At 35.2% G+C, this 18,259-nt stretch overlaps 1 pseudogene; it reads left to right on the top strand.

The window, feature by feature from the left end:
- The first annotated feature begins 225 nt into the window (after positions 1 to 225).
- On the top strand, positions 226 to 17,615 carry LOC101256122 (putative late blight resistance protein homolog R1A-3; annotated as a pseudogene).
- Positions 17,616 to 18,259: the final 644 nt, after the last annotated feature.

The following is an 18,259-nucleotide window of genomic DNA, read 5'->3' as shown; positions in this document are numbered from 1 at the left end:
ACAAATCAAATGTATCAACAAGATAATTATATACAAGCTAGGATAATCATATACAAATTCTAGATTTACATAATTATGAACCGAATTATACAAATTCTGGACATGACCAACGTAAATATAGTTACATGTAGCAGTGAAAAGTAATTTCTTCAAACTATAACTATGTTAAATAATTAACTAGTATATGCTTGCTTAATCGCATAAATTTTCCCTTTTTAAATATTTATAATAAAAAATTTAATCTCAAAGCAAGGATAAAGTTGATTTCATTTTTACTACATCAATCACTATCATTAATTAATAAAGCACTAGCTAGTTGTTGTTTACCAACCATAAATCAATAGACGAATAATGCAATAATTCAGACTCATAAAATACACATTCCAGTCAGTTTGTCCCATTTGCCAACTCGAATTATTGTTTAATCTCCTCACCCATCTCTCTGTACTAGACAACATCTTGTCCCATATAGGATTTTGATCTACCACCAATCAGTTAATAATCGGTCGATCGATCGATCTATTATTGAGCTACTGAGGAGTAACAGGAGATTCAATAAGTCAAGATTGAGGTGAGTTCTATTGATTCATAGTTTATTTTCATACTTCAAGGAAATAGTCTATATACTCTTCCATTCCAATTTAAGTTTTTTAGTTTGACTCGGCACATAGTGTAAGAAATAATACAAGACTTTTAAATCTTGTAATTAAAGATGTGTTTAGTCCATTAAATCTTGTCATCATAAACTTGGCAAATTGAAAACTTACTAAATATAGAAAGCGACACTCACTCTTATTGGATATATGTACACAAGTTCATAAGAATGAAGTTAACAAATTCTTTACTGATATTGAAATTCTAACAATAGATATTGAAAGACATGTTATTCTTTATAATATTCTAAGAGTTGGTGAACTTTCAGGAATTTTCTACATAAGATGATGAATCACAAAGACATCGAATGTTGATTCACCTAAGAAGGATCATGAGTAGAGGCAATCTGAACAGCGTCAAGATTGATCAAATTGAGACACTTGAAATGGAGCTATGATTTCTCACAACTTTTCTCAAATACCATCATGTTCTTTTGCCTGATTCCTTAGTGAAAATCACAAAGAAGGCTCAATTGATTGCGAAAATGTTTTGTTAAAAGAAGTGAAGATGAGTTAGTTAATGGCAGCAACTAACTATTCAAAAGTTAGTTAGAAGTTGAAGTTAGTTAGTAGTTAGCTAGTCCTATTATTGTAATTTCAAGTTAGTAGGTTGTTACATCGATTAATGTGTAGAGTTAGTTAGTTAGTTTGTATTTTTTTTGCATCATCTGATTGCTATATAAGCAATGCAGATCACGTGTAGAGTATGATTTCAAAAATAACAATTTCATTCTTCAGTCTTCTTCTTCTTCTTTGGTTAAAGCTTCAAGCCTCATCAATGGAGTAAAGGCTTGGAAGCTTATTGGATTTTTGTTCATGGTATCAGAGCAGTGTAATCTGTATCATTAGTGGAGTTTAAATCCCTGTCAAGTTGTGAGAATCTGTAGCTTAAGATCTACAGATATGGTAGGAGTAAAGATCGATCAGAATGATCCATTGTTCATTGGAAATTCTGATAGTTCTAGTGCTGTGTTAGTTCCGATCAAGCTGGTTGGATCTGAAAACTATGGAATTTGGAGTAGAGCAATGAGAATTGCATTATTAGGGAAGAGGAAATATGGTTTTGTAACTGGTGATTGCACAAAAGCCCTGTACAAAGATGAATTGCATGAGCAATGGGAAACTTGCAATGCTATTGTGTTGTCTTGGCTGATGAACACAGTCAGTGAAGAGCTACTTAGTGGGATTGTGTATGCCACAAATGCTTTCTCAGTATGGAATGATCTAAAGAAAAGATTCGACAAGGTGAATAGAGTAAGGATCTATCAATTACATAGAGATATCACCACTCTCTCACAAGGTACAAATTCTGTATCTCATTACTTCTTAAAGTTGAAAACACTATGGAATGAGTATGATGCTATAGTTCCAAATCCATGTAGTTCTTGTTCTCAGTCGAAGGAGTATAATAATCATTTGGAACAGATGAGATTGATTCAATTCCTAAGTGGCCTAAATGAATCATATGATCAGGCTAGGAGACAAATACTACTCAAAGGAACTACACCATCTATGAATCAAGCTTATGCTATGATTATAGAAGATGAAATTCAGCACTCAAGTTATATGGATAATGTAGTTGAGAAACCAAGTTCTATGGTGATGAGTGTTAACAGGAATCAAGAAGCTGGAAAGGAACATTACAAGGGAAAGAAATGTGATTACTGTCATTTCTCAGGTCACACAAAGGATAATTGTTACAAGTTGATTGGTTATCCAAGTGACTGGAAACAAAGGAAGAAACCAGGTTTTGGAAATGGGAATGGAAACATGAGAAATGGTACAGGCACAAGTCAATTTAATGGATATGGAGGACAAAGTTCAGGAAATAATGGTGGATATGGAAGAGGATATCAAGCTGCAAATAACATCTCTAATGATCACTGTGATCATCCTAATGCTGTATCAAATAATCAGGTGGAAAACAATAACATGCAGAAGGTGCCAAAGGGACAAACATTCATTGAGAAGGAGTATAACCAAATAACGAAAATGCTAAACAAAGATGTACAAGAAACAAAACAAGTCAATATGGCAGGTATTACAACTTGTCTAATAACAAATCCTGCTGTTCAAGATTGGATTGTTGATTCAGGTGCAACTCATCATATCATTGCAAATAAGCAGTTACTAACTAGGAGGCATGAATTAACAAAGTCACAAATGAATCAAGTTCATCTTCCAACAGGTGACAAGGTTACAGTCAGTCATATTGGTGAAACACCTATATTTGAAAATGAAGTGGCCAGAAGTGTTTTACATGTGACAGATTTCAAGTTCAGTCTATTGTCAGTGTCAAAGATTACAAGAGAACTAAATTGTTTTGTATCTTTTTACCCTGACTTTTGTGTATTTCAGGACCTCTGCAGTGGCAGGGTGAAGGGGATTGGTAGAGAAGAAGGAGGGTTATACAGTTTTAAGGCTACTTTTTCATCTAAACAAAAGGAAGAGATAAGGTGTGCTCAAGAAATAGTAGTTGCAGGAGCTGTAATACAAGACACAAAAATATGGCACAAAAGGTTAGGGCATCCATCTCAACAGATATTAAGACTTCTCAAGATAGATACAAGCAGTAAAGGTGATGGAATATCAGTTCATTGTCCTGTTTGTCCTTTAGCTAAGCAAACTAGACTTGCTTTTCCTATTAGTGCTACTAGAGCATCCATGATGTTTGATGTTGTTCATATGGATCTATGGGGACCTTATAAGACTCCTACTCTAGATAGAAAGCATTACTTCTTGACTATAGTAGATGACTATAGTAGATTTGTATGGGTTCATTTGTTGCAGTTAAAATCAGAAACCATTGTAGCTATCAAAAATTTTCTTTTAATGATCAAAACTCAGTTCAATTCTCATGTCAAAGTTGTGAGATCAGATAATGGCACAGAATTCCTTAATTCACAGTGTAGAGATCTATTCAATCAACTGGGAATATTACATCAGAGTAGTTACCCTCACACACCACAACAAAATGGTGTGGTTGAAAGAAAGCACAGACACATCCTTAATATTGCAAGAGCAATCAGATTTCAGGCTCATCTACCTATCAGATTTTGGGGTTATTGCATTAAGGCTGCAGTTTATTTGATGAATAGATTACCATCATCAGTCAATTCCAACAAAAGTGCCTATGAGCTACTTTATTGTAAACAACCTAGTTTATCTCATCTAAAGGTTATAGGTTGTCTTTGCTATGCTACAAAAGTGCCTAAAGGAGATAAATTTTCAGCCAGAGCTAGTGCAACTATTCTCTTGGGGTACTCAGAATTGCAGAAAGGATATGTGTTGTTGGATATTCACTCTACTAAAGTTCATGTGAATAGAGATGTGGTATTTCATGAAGAAACATTTCCTTTTGCTAAAGTGAGGCCTCAACTTGATCTATTGGTTGATGTACATGGTTCACTCTTAGAGAAAGCAGAAAATGAAACTATTGAAGCTGAGATTGATAATAGTGAATCGGCAGACACTAGTATAGTTCATGAAGACAGCCAGAGTAATGAGACTGAGAATTCTTCAGAAGATCAAATGTTTAGACCAAGTACAATAGAGGAAGTTGCTGAAAATACTCATGTTGTACCATCACATGTTGACTTTTATATTTGAAGATCTTCAAGAAGCATCAAGGAGAATGTGGATGAAAGATTATGCTATTACTAAAGGCCATAGTAGCACTAAACATCCTATGGCTAGCTATCTGAATTATGAGAAGTTAAAACCTGAATGTAGAAGTTTTCTGAGTAAACTTTCAGAGTATACAGAACCTAAGAATTTCAATCAAGCTTCACAAGATGAAAGGTGGATACATGCTATGAAGTAGGAAATCAAAGCTCTTGAAGATAATAATACATGGCAAGTAGTTGAACTACCAGAAGGTATGCATGCAGTTGGTTCCAAGTGGATATATAAAGTTAAGTATAAGGCAAATGGTGAGATAGAAAGGTTTAAAGCAAGACTTGTAGCAAAGGGATATAGTCAACAAGAAGGATTGGATTATCATGACACTTTTTCTCCAGTAGCCAAGATGGTAACAGTTAGATGTGTCATTGCATTGGCAGTATCAAAGGGCTGGACATTGTACCAGATGGATGTCTATAATGCTTTCTTACAGGGTGATTTAGATGAAGAAGTCTATATGAAAATGCCTGAAGGTTTTGCAAAGCCAGGTGTAAATAAAGTCTGCAAGTTGTTAAAGTCTTTATATGTACTTAAACAAGCCTCAAGATAGTAAAACCTGAAGCTTACAAAGGTGTTACAAGCCATAGGTTTTAGTCAGAGTGCTCATGACTACTCACTGTTCACACTAAAAAAGGAGGAAGATATTGTCATTGTTCTAGTTTATGTAGATGATCTATTGATCACAGGGAGTAACACATAACTGATTGCTAAGGTTAAGGCATGTCTACACAAACAGTTCAAACTGAAAGATCTAGGTGAACTCAAATTTTTCTTAGGCATTGAAGTGTTAAGATCCTCTGGAGGAATTATTTTGAATCAAAGGAAGTATATACTGGAACTTATTGTTGAAGCTGGATTAACAGGTGCTAAACCTGCATCTACACCAATGGAGTCCAATTTGAGATTAACTTCTGTAGAACATGATCAAGCAAATGGCTATGTTAATGGTGATGTGTTGCATGACATTACTTCATATCAAAGGTTGGTTGGTAAGTTGTTATATGCTACTATCACCAGGCCAGACATAAGTTATGCAGTGCAAACCTTAAGCCAATTCATGCAATCTCCCAAGAAATCACATATGGAAGCAGCCACTAGAGTGATTAGATATTTGAAAGGTTCAGTTGGTCAAGGTGTGTGGTTACACTCTGAACCTACCAACATAATTACTTGTTGGTGTGATTCTGATTGGGCATCCTATCCTAACACAAGAAGATCCATCACAAGATATGTCATTAAGTTTGGAGAGTCCTTAGTTTCTTGGAAATCAAAGAAACAACAAACTGTTTCAAGAAGCTCAGCTGAAGCTGAGTACAGAAGTATGGCATCAGCAGTCTCAGAAATTACTTGGCTTCTAGGATTGTTCAAGGAATTAGGAGTGAATGTTCAACTGCCTATTACAATCTTCAGTGACAGCAAATCAGCCATACAACTAGCAGCTAATCCAGTGTTACACGAACGGACAAAACACATTGAGATAGATTGCCATTTTATACGAGATAAGATCAAAGCAGGACAAGTTGACACTGCCTATGTTCACACACATCAACAACTCGCAGACATATTGACAAAAGGGCTGAACCAAGTTCAACATGTGCATCTTCTAGGCAAGCTTGGAGTGATCAATATTATGCACTCATCAGCTTGAGGGGGTGTGTTAAAAGAAGTGAAGATGAGTTAGTTAATGGCAGCAACTAACTATTCAAAAGTTAGTTAGAAGTTGAAGTTAGTTAGTAGTTAGTTTGGCCTATTATTGTAATTTCAAGTTAGTAGGTTGTTACATCGATTAATGTGTAGAGTTAGTTAGTTAGTTTGTATTTTGTTTTGCATCATCTGATTGCTATATAAGCAATGCAGATCACGTGTAGAGTATGATTTCAAAAATAACAATTTCATTCTTCAGTCTTCTTCTTCTTCTTTGGTAAAAGCTTCAAGCCTCATCAATGGAGTAAAGGCTTGGAAGCTTATTGGCTTTTTGTTCATGTTTCAGTCAGTTCTTGGTGGAATTCCTAATGAATATCAAACTGAACTTAATATCGAAAGGCTAGTACCACAGTTGCAGGAACTCACTGAAGGTAATACTAGTTTAAGATACAATTACGAGTTTAGTGATTCCTACCTATTGGAATATATGGATTTCCTCGACAAAAATCTAAATGATGTACCAATCTGCGTGGATAGGTCTTACATTTCGTTTAAGAATGAAAAACGAATCCTTCAGAAAAATTGATTTTCAAAGCAAGTGAAAATCCTTCAAAAGAAAATGAGATTCTTGAGATACTTATATGCCACCGAGATAAGAGGTTATATTGACTATGAGAAGCTGGAATGTTTGGAGATTCTAATTCAGTTTATGGCTAACAATGTGGCACTGTTCTGTTTTGCTGTTTGGGTTAACGACGAAGATAATAGAGCTTCAGATGATTATATAGGTCCAGTTGAGGATGAAGATGAAACAGATGATATCTTGAGTAGACCTTCTTATCTGTTTTGCTTAATTGCACTTGTAGAGCTGGAAATGAAGAAGATTTTTCACGGTGAACTAAAGGCTTCAAAGTTTACTCAATTAAGAACATTCAAGGACAAGAAATTACCAAAAGAATTTTCTAAACATCTCTACAATCTGCTGATGTATCTCAGAAACAAAAAAACGGAGAACTTTTGTAATAATGTCTATGCTCGAAATATTGATGTGGAGATAGAGTTCTTATTGATTTTTCTTTCTGATGTACCAAATAGGTTTATTAACGGAAAGAGGTTGAATGAGATCTTGGAAAAGGCGGGAGTTCTTGTGGGTGATGTTCTATGTGTAATTCAAAAGATTATTCCCAGCTATATGATTAAAGATGATAGTAGCACGATAAATTTTTTCACGGTACAGATATTGGAGAAAACTGAAAATATGAAGGCACAAGTGGAGAGGTACTACAAATCCTTCAAATTCATTCCATCTCAGTTTCCCGCTGTTGGTGGATTGAGCTTTCTGGTCTCTCTTTTGAGAAAAATGAATGAGATGTTGAAACTTGAATCAGGTTTAAATTCCATGATAAAACCTCATATTGTTATTTTAAAGAGAGAGCTCTCATATCTAAATTCGACTTTCAGAGATGTTGAAAAGGTGCATCATGATATTCTGAGAGCTACTATCAATTTGGCATATGAAGCTGAAGTTGTTATTGACTCTATTCTTGTTCAGTATAATGGTCTTTGGCATATTTTTTGCTCACTTCCTGCTATCATAAAAGAGATCAAGCATATTAGTATGAAGGTGAACAAGATGAGGTTTAAGAACATTCCTCTTAAACCCTTCTCTATGATTGAGACATCTAGACATATGCCAGATCAACATCATAATAGTCTTATGAATGATGAGGATATAGTGGGTTTTGGGATAGTAGCAGAAAAAATGATTCATTCTCTTACTCGAGGGACAAATGAGCTAGATGTCATACCAATTGTGGGAATGGGTGGACAAGGTAAAACAACTTGCGCTAGATTATTGTATAATAATGAAATCATTGTTTCTCATTTTGATGTTCGAGCATGGTGCATCATTTCTCAAACATATAATCGGAAAGAGCTATTACAAGATATTTTCAGTCAAGTTACTGGTTTCATGGTCAAGGTAGATGAGGTTGGCGAACTAGCTGACATGTTGCGGAAAAGCTTATTGGGAAAGTGGTATTTCATTGTCTTGGATGATATGTGGGATGGTATGGCATGAGATGACTTAAGGTTATCTCTCCCAGATGGTGAGAATAGAAGTAGAATAGTAGTGACTGTTGGGTTTTAGCAAGTGTGAATGGGAAAAGAAAAGAGAAAATATCAAAAGTGAGGGAACTACTTTGGAGAGAAAATGAAAAGTCATTTGCAAAGTGCAAATGAAAAGTCATTTCTTATAAATTTGCAAGTAACGGTAACATTCCAAAAAGTTGTTACTCTTTCCGAAAAGTCGTTACTTTTCGAAAAGTCGTTACTTTTCAAAAAGTAGTTATTTTCCTAACAGACACAATTTTTCGAAAAGTTGTAATTTTTTCCAAAAGACACAACTTTCTGGATAAAATGGGTCTGAACAGATTTCATTGAACAGACATGTTCCTTGCTGAAAATGGCTATAAAAGGAAGTCAAATTTTTGATTTTTTAATCACTGAAATTTTTTTCTTTCTCTGCATTTATTTTTCTCTCAAATAAAATCAAAGTGTCGATCGACTGAGTCTGTGTGACTTGTTGCTGTTCTTCAGTTCATTGAAGTTAAAGAAGTTTGAGGTACCGCTATTTCTTTAACAGGTTTAATCCGTTTTATCTTGGGAGAAATTAATCCATAACCTTGGGTACAGTGAGGGGATTAAATTTCTTAAGGACACACAGTAGTTTCTGTGGACTCGGATTAATTCTTCTATTTTAAATTTTTTCTGCTTCATCTTGTTTCTGTTTCTGTTCATTAACTTCATAAATACAAGTTATTGTAAGAATAACAATCTTAAGAAATTTAACAGTTTCTGTATTTGAGGTTTCTGGAGATTAAAACCTTTATGGTTTTCTACTCTAATTGAATTTTTAAAATTCATTCGATTAACGATTAAAAGAACACAAAACTTTATCGTTAAATAAGAAACAGTTTGTGTAAAGATTTGTTCTTTACTGTTAGTATTTTAAATACTTAATTTATCTGCCATTTGTGACAGAAAAAAATAACTAATTCAAGTCAAACAAATGCTGGAACAGTAAGTGCTGCAACAACAACGGTTGCACATAATTGTTCAAATGCTGCCTTAGCACCGGCTGAGAAACCTGCAAAGTTTTCTGGAGTCGACTTTAAGAGATGGCAGCAAAAGATGTTCTTCTATCTCACTACGTTGAGTCTGCAGAAGTTCATCAATGAGAATGTTCCTGTTATGTCAGATGAAACTCCGGTTGATGAACGATTCTTGGTAACAGAAGGATGGACACACTCAGATTTTTTGTGTAAAAATTATATTTTGAGTGGTCTGCAAGATGATCTGTACAATGTGTACAGCAATGCAAAAACAGAACTCTGGATGCTTTAGAAAAGAAGTACAAAACAGAAGATGCCGGAATGAAGAAATTCATTGTGGCAAAATTTCTGGACTTTAAGATGATAGACAGTAAGACTGTCGTCACCCAAGTTCAAGAATTGCAGGTCATAATCCATGATCTCCTTGCTGAAGGTATAAATTTATTTAATGCCTATGTTAGAAATATTAAGTTTTCCCTTAATACTCACATAACCTTTAATGTAGGATTAATTGTGAATGATGCTTTTCAAGTGGCTTCAATTATTGAAAAGTTACCTCCATTGTGGAAGGACTTTAAAAACTACTTGAAACACAAACGCAAGGAGATGACTGTTGAAGATTTCATAGTAAGGTTGAGAATCGAAGAGGATAATAAGGCTGCAGAAAAGAGGTCACGTGGTAATTCAGCAATATCTGGAGTAAATTTTGTTGAAGAAGATTCCACAAAATTAAAGAAAAGAAAGAAAGCATCTGGTCCAAAAAGCAATCCTCCTAAGAAGAAATTCAATGGAAACTGCTTTAATTGTGGTAAACATGGTCATAGGGCTAATGAATGCCGGGGTCCTAAGAAGGACAAGAAAAAGAAGGATCAAGCAAACTTGGCTGAATCCAAAGGAGAAATGGACGATCTATGTGCAATGCTTTCAAAATGTAACTTGGTTGGAAATCCAAGAGAATGGTGGATAGATTCTGGTGCCTCATGCCATGTTTGTGCCAACAAAAAATTATTTTCATCATATACTCCAGCACTTACAGATGAAAAATTGTTTATGGCAAACTCCGCTGTTGCAAAGGTGGAAGGAACTGACAAAGTCCTATTAAAGATGACATCAGGCAAGGTGGTGACTTTGAATAGGGTCTCATATGTTCCAGAATTGAGAAAAAATTTAGTTTCAATTCCAGTTCTGACCAAGAATGGATTTAAATGTGTATTTGTCTCTGATAAAGTAGTAGTAAGCAAAAATAATATGTATGTAGGAAAAGGCTACTTTAGTGATGACCTTTTCAAACTCAATGTAATTGCAGTTGATATGAATAAATATTTTGCTTCTTCTTACTTGCTTGAGTCTAAATGTTTATGGCATGAACGTTTGGGACACGTTAATAACAAAACCTTGCAAAAACTGATTAACTTAAATATTTTGCCAAAATTTGAGTGCAATAAATCAAAATGTCAAATTTGTGTTGAATCTAAGTATGCTAAGCATTCTTATAAATCTGTTGAAAGGAATTCAAATCCTTTAGAATTGATTCACACTGATATTTGTGACATGAAGTCAACACCATCACGTGGTGGGAAAAAGTATTTCATAACTTTTATTGACAATTGCACTAGATATTGTTATGTCTATTTGCTAAATAGTAAGGATGAAGCAATAGATGCATTTAGGCAATATAAAACTGAAGTTGAAAATCAGTTAGATAAAAAGATCAAAATGATCAGAAGTGATAGAGGTGGAGAATATGAATCTCCATTTGCAGAAATATGTTTAGAAAATGGAATAATCCATCAAACTACTGCTCCCTACACTCCTCAGTCTAATGGAATTGCAGAAAGAAAAAATCGAACTTTAAAAGAAATGATGAATGCATTACTTATAAGTTCAGGTTTACCACAGAACTTGTGGGGGGAAGCTATCCTTACAGCAAATCAGATACTTAATAGAGTGCCTCACTCAAAGACAAATGTAATTCCATATGAGAAATGGAAAGGTAGAAAACCCAATTTGAAATATTTCAAAGTGTGGGGGTGTCTAGCCAAAGTCCAAGTTCCTATACCTAAGAGGTAAAAATAGGACCTAAGACTGTGGATTGTGTATTCATTGGATATGCCACAAACAGTAAGGCATGTCGTTTTTTGGTTCATAAGTCAGAACATCCGGATATTCATGATAATACGGTAATGGAATCAGATAGTGCTGAATTTTTTAAACATATCTATTCGTATAAAACTAGACTTGAGTCATCTAGTGGGGGATCTAAACAACCCAGAGAACAACCAAAAGAGAATGAACAAAATGAAGAAAGTCCAAGACGCAGTAAACGTCAAAAGACATCTACTTCATTTGGATCAGATTTTGTAACATTTCTTCTTGAAAGTGAGCCTCAAACATTCAAGGAAGCAATGTTGTCTAGCGACTCAACCTCTTGGAAGGAGGCTGTTAATAGTGAAATTGAATCAATCTTAAGCAATCATACTTGGGAGTTGGTTGATCTTCCTCCAGGGAACAAACCGTTGGGTTCAAAATGGATCTTTAAAAGGAAGATGAAAGACGATGGAACTATTGACAAATATAAAGCAAGACTTGTTGTCAAAGGTTTTAGACAAAAAGAAGGTCTTGATTATTTTGACACATATTCGCCAGTGACTAGGATTACATCAATTCAGATGTTAATTGCACTAGCTGCAGTATACGGTCTTGAAATTCATCAAATGGATGTGAAAACAGCATTCTTAAATGGAGAGCTTGAAGAGGAAATTTACATAGAACAACCTGAGGGTTTTGTAGTTCCTGGTAAAGAAAAGAAAGTGTGCAAACTTATTAAGTCACTTTATGGGCCAAACAAGCACCAAAACAATGGCATGCAAAGTTTGATCAAACCATGTTGGCAAATGGATTTAAGATCAATGAATGTGATAAATGTGTTTACATTAAATATACTCCAAATCAGGAAGTTATTTTATGCCTATATGTAGATGATATGCTTATAATGAGCAAAGACATTGCTAATATAAAAGATACAAAGCGTATGCTTGCTAGTAAGTTTGATATGAAAGATTTAGGAGTTGCTGATGTGATATTAGGAATTAAAATTCTTAAAACTCCTAATGGTCTAGCATTGTCTCAAACTCATTATATTCAAAAGATACTTGAAAAATTCAAAATTTTGAATTTTAAAAGGGCAAAGACTCCAATTGATGTAAATCTTCATCTTGCAAAGAATAAAGGCGAAAGTCAGTCTCAATTGGACTATGCTAGCGTATTGGGAAGCTTAATGTATGTCATGAATTGTACACGACCAGACATAGCTTGCGCTATCAGTAAACTGAGTCGATACACAAGTAATCCTAATCCTAATCATTGGTTAGCAATGAAGAGAGTTTTGGGATACTTAGATGACACTCAAAACTATGCTTTACATTACAACAGATATCCAGCCGTTCTTGAAGGATATAGTGATGCAAATTGGATTACTGGGTCAACTGAAACAAAATCCACAAGTGGATACGTTTTTACTATTGGCGGAGGAGCAATATCTTGGAAATCATCCAAACAAACATGTATAGCTCGCTCTACAATGGAGTCTGAATTCATTGCTTTAGACAAGGCAGGTGAAGAAGCTGAATGGCTCCGGAATTTCTTAGAAGATATTCCATTTTGGCCCAACCCAATGGCCCCTATATGCATACATTGTGATAGTCAAGCTGCAATAGGAAGGGCTGGAAGCATTATGTATAACGGCAAGTCTCGTCACATAAGACGAAGACATAACTCTGTGAGACAACTACTCTCTAGTGGAATTATCACAATTGACTATGTGAAGTCAAAAGATAATGTGTCGGATCCACTTACATAAGGCCTAAATAGAGAGGGAGTTGAGAAATCATCGACGGAAATGGGACTATGGCCGAGAACAAGTCATCGTGGCGGTAACTCTACCTAGAAGACTGGAGATCCCAAGATCTAGGTTCAAGGAGATAAAACAAAGTCATTGATGACGGTTCAACATCGTCAAAGGAAAACTAAAATAAAATATTATTATTATTTTATGGTCCATTCTCATGATGAGACAATGTTTAGTAACTAGGATAAAGACATAAGGACTTTTTAATGGTTTCTAAGTTTGATACAAGGAATATCAAATGGTGTATCTATGGGATAACACATTTAGAAATCACCTATGTAAGTGTGAAGTGTAAGCCGCTTCAAGGAGAATCCGGTAAGGCCAGTTCTTTAAGCACTTACTATCCAAGATGTGTTCATGGCTGAAACGAACAAAACAATGAGAACTAAGAACAGTTCAAGGGTTGATTGTGTGACATATGTTGTCTAGGTATACACCAAAGCTCGACGGTTCAAAGATATCAAATCTACCGATTGACCGAGTATATCTGATATATGTTCACTACGGAAAGTTTAAAGGGAAACCTACTTATCCAGATGCGATTAACCTTTACCTACAAGACACACAAGTTTTTTCATGCATATGTTTTAACAATAGCCTTCCCCATTCATGTGGGGGATTGTTGGGTTTTAGCAAGTGTGAATGGGAAAAAAAAAGAGAAAATATCAAAAGTGAGGGAACTACTTTGGAGAGAAAATGAAAAGTCATTTGCAAAGTGCAAATGAAAAGTCATTTCTTATAAATTTGCAGGTAACAGTAACATTCCGAAAAGTTGTTACTCTTTCCGAAAAGTCGTTACTTTTCGAAAAGTTGTTACTTTTCAAAAAGTAGTTATTTTCCTAACAGACACAATTTTTCGAAAAGTTGTTATTTTTTCCAAAAGACACAACTTTCTGGATAAAATGGGTCTGAACAGATTTCACTGAACAGACATGTTCCTTGCTGAAAATGGCTATAAAAGGAAGTCAAATTTTTGATTTTTTAATCACTGAAATTTTTTTCTTTCTCTGCATTTATTTTTCTCTCAAATAAAATCAAAGTGTCGATCGACTGAGTCTGTGTGACTTGTTGCTGTTCTTCAGTTCGTTGAAGTTAAAGAAGTTTGAGGTACCGCTATTTCTTTAACAGGTTTAATCCGTTTTATCTTGGGAGAAATTAATCCATAACCTTGGGTACAGTGAGGGGATTAAATTTCTTAAGGACACACAGTAGTTTCTGTGGACTCGGATTAATTCTTCTATTTTAAATTTTTTCTGCTTCATCTTGTTTCTGTTTCTGTTCATTAACTTCATAAATACAAGTTATTGTAAGAATAACAGTGACAACTCGACTTGAGAAAGTAGGTGAGTATGTCAAGCACCATACCAATCCTTATTTCCTTCCATTTCTCACACTAAAAGAGAGTTGGGAATTGTTGCAGAAAAAGGTGTTTCAAAATAAATCTTGCCTGTCTGAACTGTACGATGTGAGTCTAGAAGTTGCAAAAAGATGCAAAGGATTGCCCCTTGTGGTCATCTTGGTAGCTGGAATAATAAAAAAGAAGATGGAAGAATCATGGTGGCATGAGGTTAAAGATGCTATATATTCCTATCTTGGTGAGTCTGAAGAGTATAGCCGGGGGACTGTGCACTTAAGTTATGATAACTTACCCGATTATTTAAAGCCTTGCCTTCTTTACATGGGGATGTTTCCAGAGGACCACAACATTTCAGCATCTAATTTGATAAATTTATGGATTGCGGAAGGTTTCGTGCAAGATGTTGAATCTGGAAGATTGGAGGAAGCAGCTGAAGGTTACTTGATGGATCTTATTAGCAGTAACGTGATAATGGTTTCAAAGGGAGGAAGATATAATGGTAAAGTCAAATACTCTCAGGTTCATGATATAGTACTTCACTTCTGCTTGGAGAGGAGTAGAGAAGAAAAGTTTATGTTGGCTGTGAAGGGGAATTATAGCAACTTCAGACTTTCCGATTGGAAGGAAAGTCGAGTGAGTTTCAGTTTCAGTGATGGACTTTCTGAGATTGCATCCAAAACGCGGAAGCCCTTCCATCAACACTTGAGGTCACTAAGAATGACACTAATCAAAGGTGAAGTTTCTAATTGGAGTGCATTCAGACAGTTTAGTAAATTGAGACTTCTTAAGGTTTTGAATTTGAGTTCCCATAGAGTGGGTCGGTTGTCGTCAGCTGCATTGCAAGCACTAATTCACCTGAAGTACTTAGCAGTTTCTGCAAGGAAATTCAATTTTCATCCCGAATCACATCTTCCCCATATAGAAACATTAATTGTGTTGTGTCCATTCAGCCGTACAGTCTTACCACCGATTTTTTGGAAAATGAAAACATTAAGGCATGTTGAGATTAATGATGTTGTTTTTGATTTGAAAAACAACAAGAAATGGATATCAGAAGAATCCTCTAAATTGGAAAATTTGAGGATATTAAAGCAAGTTGCAATTAAAATTGGTGCTGATGATAATGTCGATGTATTACTACGGAGGTGTCCTAATCTTCAAGAACTTGAAATCGGCATCTTGTGCGATGAAGATTCTGTAGAGATTTGTCAATTGGAAAGTCTTACCCAGCTTCAAATACTTCGCCTTTCCATTGACTCGTTCCAGTTAAATGTATCCAAGTTACGCTTGCCTTTACATATAAAAAAGTTAGTACTGCGTGGGACTCGTATAGAAAGCATAGTTTCTTCCATTGGGGGACTACCAAGTCTTGAGTATCTCCAATTAGTGCTTCCAACTTTTATTCAATTAAAAGAGTGGTGCCTCGGAGATGTCACGTTCCATAAACTTAAGTTGTTGAAATTGGAGTGTTTAAACATCTCAAGATGGGATGCCTCTGAGGAATCTTTTCCCCTGCTTGAAAGGCTTGTTATAAAAAAAGGTCATGAGCTCGAGGAGATCCCACTTAGCTTTGCAGATATTCAAACACTGAAACAAATTAAGTTGGTTCAGTGCAAGAACAAATCTCTGAAGGCTTCAGCTTTGAAAATTAAGGAAGAAGCCGAAGCTATCGGAGGAAGCGACATAATTGACCTCATTGTGAAAGTAAGTAGAAACAAACTCTTATGTGAAAATCACTTGAGATACATAGCTATAGGCATCTAATGTGCATCTAATGTTTTTGACACAGGATATCTAGAGCGATTTATCGCAGCTACAAGCCATGTTCTTGTTACAACTATATGGTATTGTTTTCAGAAATTAATTTCTTATTTTAAATTCATTCTTTCTATTAATAGTTCTGTGTTGGTCATGGATGTTTTAAATTTGACAATTTCTTAGAGTCTTTGTCGACTGCACCAAAAGCAGAGGCAGAGTGCATAGAGTTCATACATCTTGCGCCTTTTGATGCAGAATAAAGCATGAGAAAAGTAGTAACATGGAGTTACTTGGTTTCCGTCAAAAGGAACTTGCTCTTTACAACGGGCATTCTTAAGGTCACAAAAGTATTAAAAATTTCGACAAAGTACAGCTTTGTGACTCTGTCAAACAGAACCAGAGAAATATTAACATCTAATGTGCATAAGTAATTTTTTAACTGTACATAAGTAATATCCGAATATAATCAGCCAATAAATTTAGCTTTTCGCAGCATCGAAAACTTAGATGAATTTGACTTTACAAGGATTTCCTTTATTCTGTTAGGATAAAGGATTTGAAGATGCAAAGAAGATTATCACTGCTTTAAAAGGTAAAGGCATATCTGCAACTGAAGCAGCCGGGTTTTGCTGGGGTGGTAAGTTGTTCAACGACTCAACTTGCCCGCCTAGGATGTATTGAGTCAATTTCTTGTACTTGTCTGACCTTGTGTTTCCTTAACAGCAAAAGGTGGTTGAGCAACTAGTTATGTCTGAGAACATTCAAGTGCAGTGCTATTGCTTCCATCATTTGTCTCTGTGGATGATTTTAAGGGTACAGTTGTTTGTGATCGGATTGAGCTATTAGTCGTCTTACTCCTGGATTTTATACAAGTGTCTTGCTTATTGGACAAAGCATTGGATGTCTCAGTGACACTAGAATGCTGGTGATTTGTTCAGTAACCTTAGGCTCTCTCTTTCTGTGTGAGGCAAAGAGACTCAGTTTTGATGTTTAATTGACTAAGCCGAGGCTTGCTTCCATGAGAAGTAGAATGACTCAAATTCTTCATCTAAAATGTCCACTTGGGGGTAGCAACTCTATGGTGTTGTTTCAATTGCTTCCTTTTGATCTCATTGCATTTGGAAATATGAAGTTATATTTTAGGTGTTTTGATCTCACAAATGCGGGTACCTTGTCCCTAGCAGAGTGCTCTCGTCCAGATATCCAGATACAAATGAGGTACGGTTGTAAAGTTGTCATGTCAGAAGTTGGTGAGACGTGAACGTACTACACCAATTAGAATGGAGGAGGGTTTGTCGAACGGGTAATAACTCTGTGGGTGTGTTTGGTATGGAGGAAAATGTTTTCCATGGAAAATGTTCTCCAAGAAATTGTTTTCCAGAAAAACAAGTAGATTTTGGACTTATTTTCTCATGTTTGGTTGGTGACTAAAAAATATTTTTCGGAAATGATTTTTAGTGTTTGATTTATAAATGAAAAATATTTTTTAGAGACATCTTTTATTTTTACTAGAGGAAAATAATTTATGAAATTGAAAATATTTTTTAAAATCAAAATTATTATTCTTTTGGGGTGGGGTGGGGGTAGTGCGTGGTGGCGGGGGGAGGAGTGAAAAAATAAAAATTTAAAGTTGATAGTATTTTTAAAAAACAAAATTAATTTTTTGGGGGCTTGGTGGGAGGGAGGAGGGGCGGGGGTAGGAGTTTTAAAAATAAAATTTTGAAATTGAAAATATTTTTAAAAAGTAAAATTAATATTTTGGGGAGGGGTTGGGGTTGGTGGGTGGGTGGATGGGGGGGGGAGGTCAGGGATTGGGTGAAAAAATAAAATTTTGAAATTAAAAATATTTTTTTTAAAAATTGATGTTTTTCCCCAAAAAAAATGTAATTTGAAATTGGAGGAGAGTTTTGGAAAATGTTTTCCTTAATTTTTGAAGGGAAGTCATTTTCCTTAATTTTGAGGAAAATGAGTTGATTTGGAAAACATTTTCCAAAACTTTTGTCCCAACCAAACATGGGAAAATTGGAAAATATTTTCCAGAAAATGTTTTCCTTCATACCAAACACACTTCTTTATGGATGATATTTTCTACATGACAAACACCATATTAAATTCATTCATCCAAAAAAAGGAAGTCAGCCAGCAA

This window comes from Solanum lycopersicum, chromosome 9, assembly GCF_036512215.1.
Source record: "Solanum lycopersicum chromosome 9, SLM_r2.1".
Classification (NCBI taxonomy): Eukaryota; Viridiplantae; Streptophyta; class Magnoliopsida; order Solanales; family Solanaceae; genus Solanum; species Solanum lycopersicum.
Note: the sequence above shows the minus strand (reverse complement) of the source record. Positions and strands in the feature narration are given on the sequence as shown.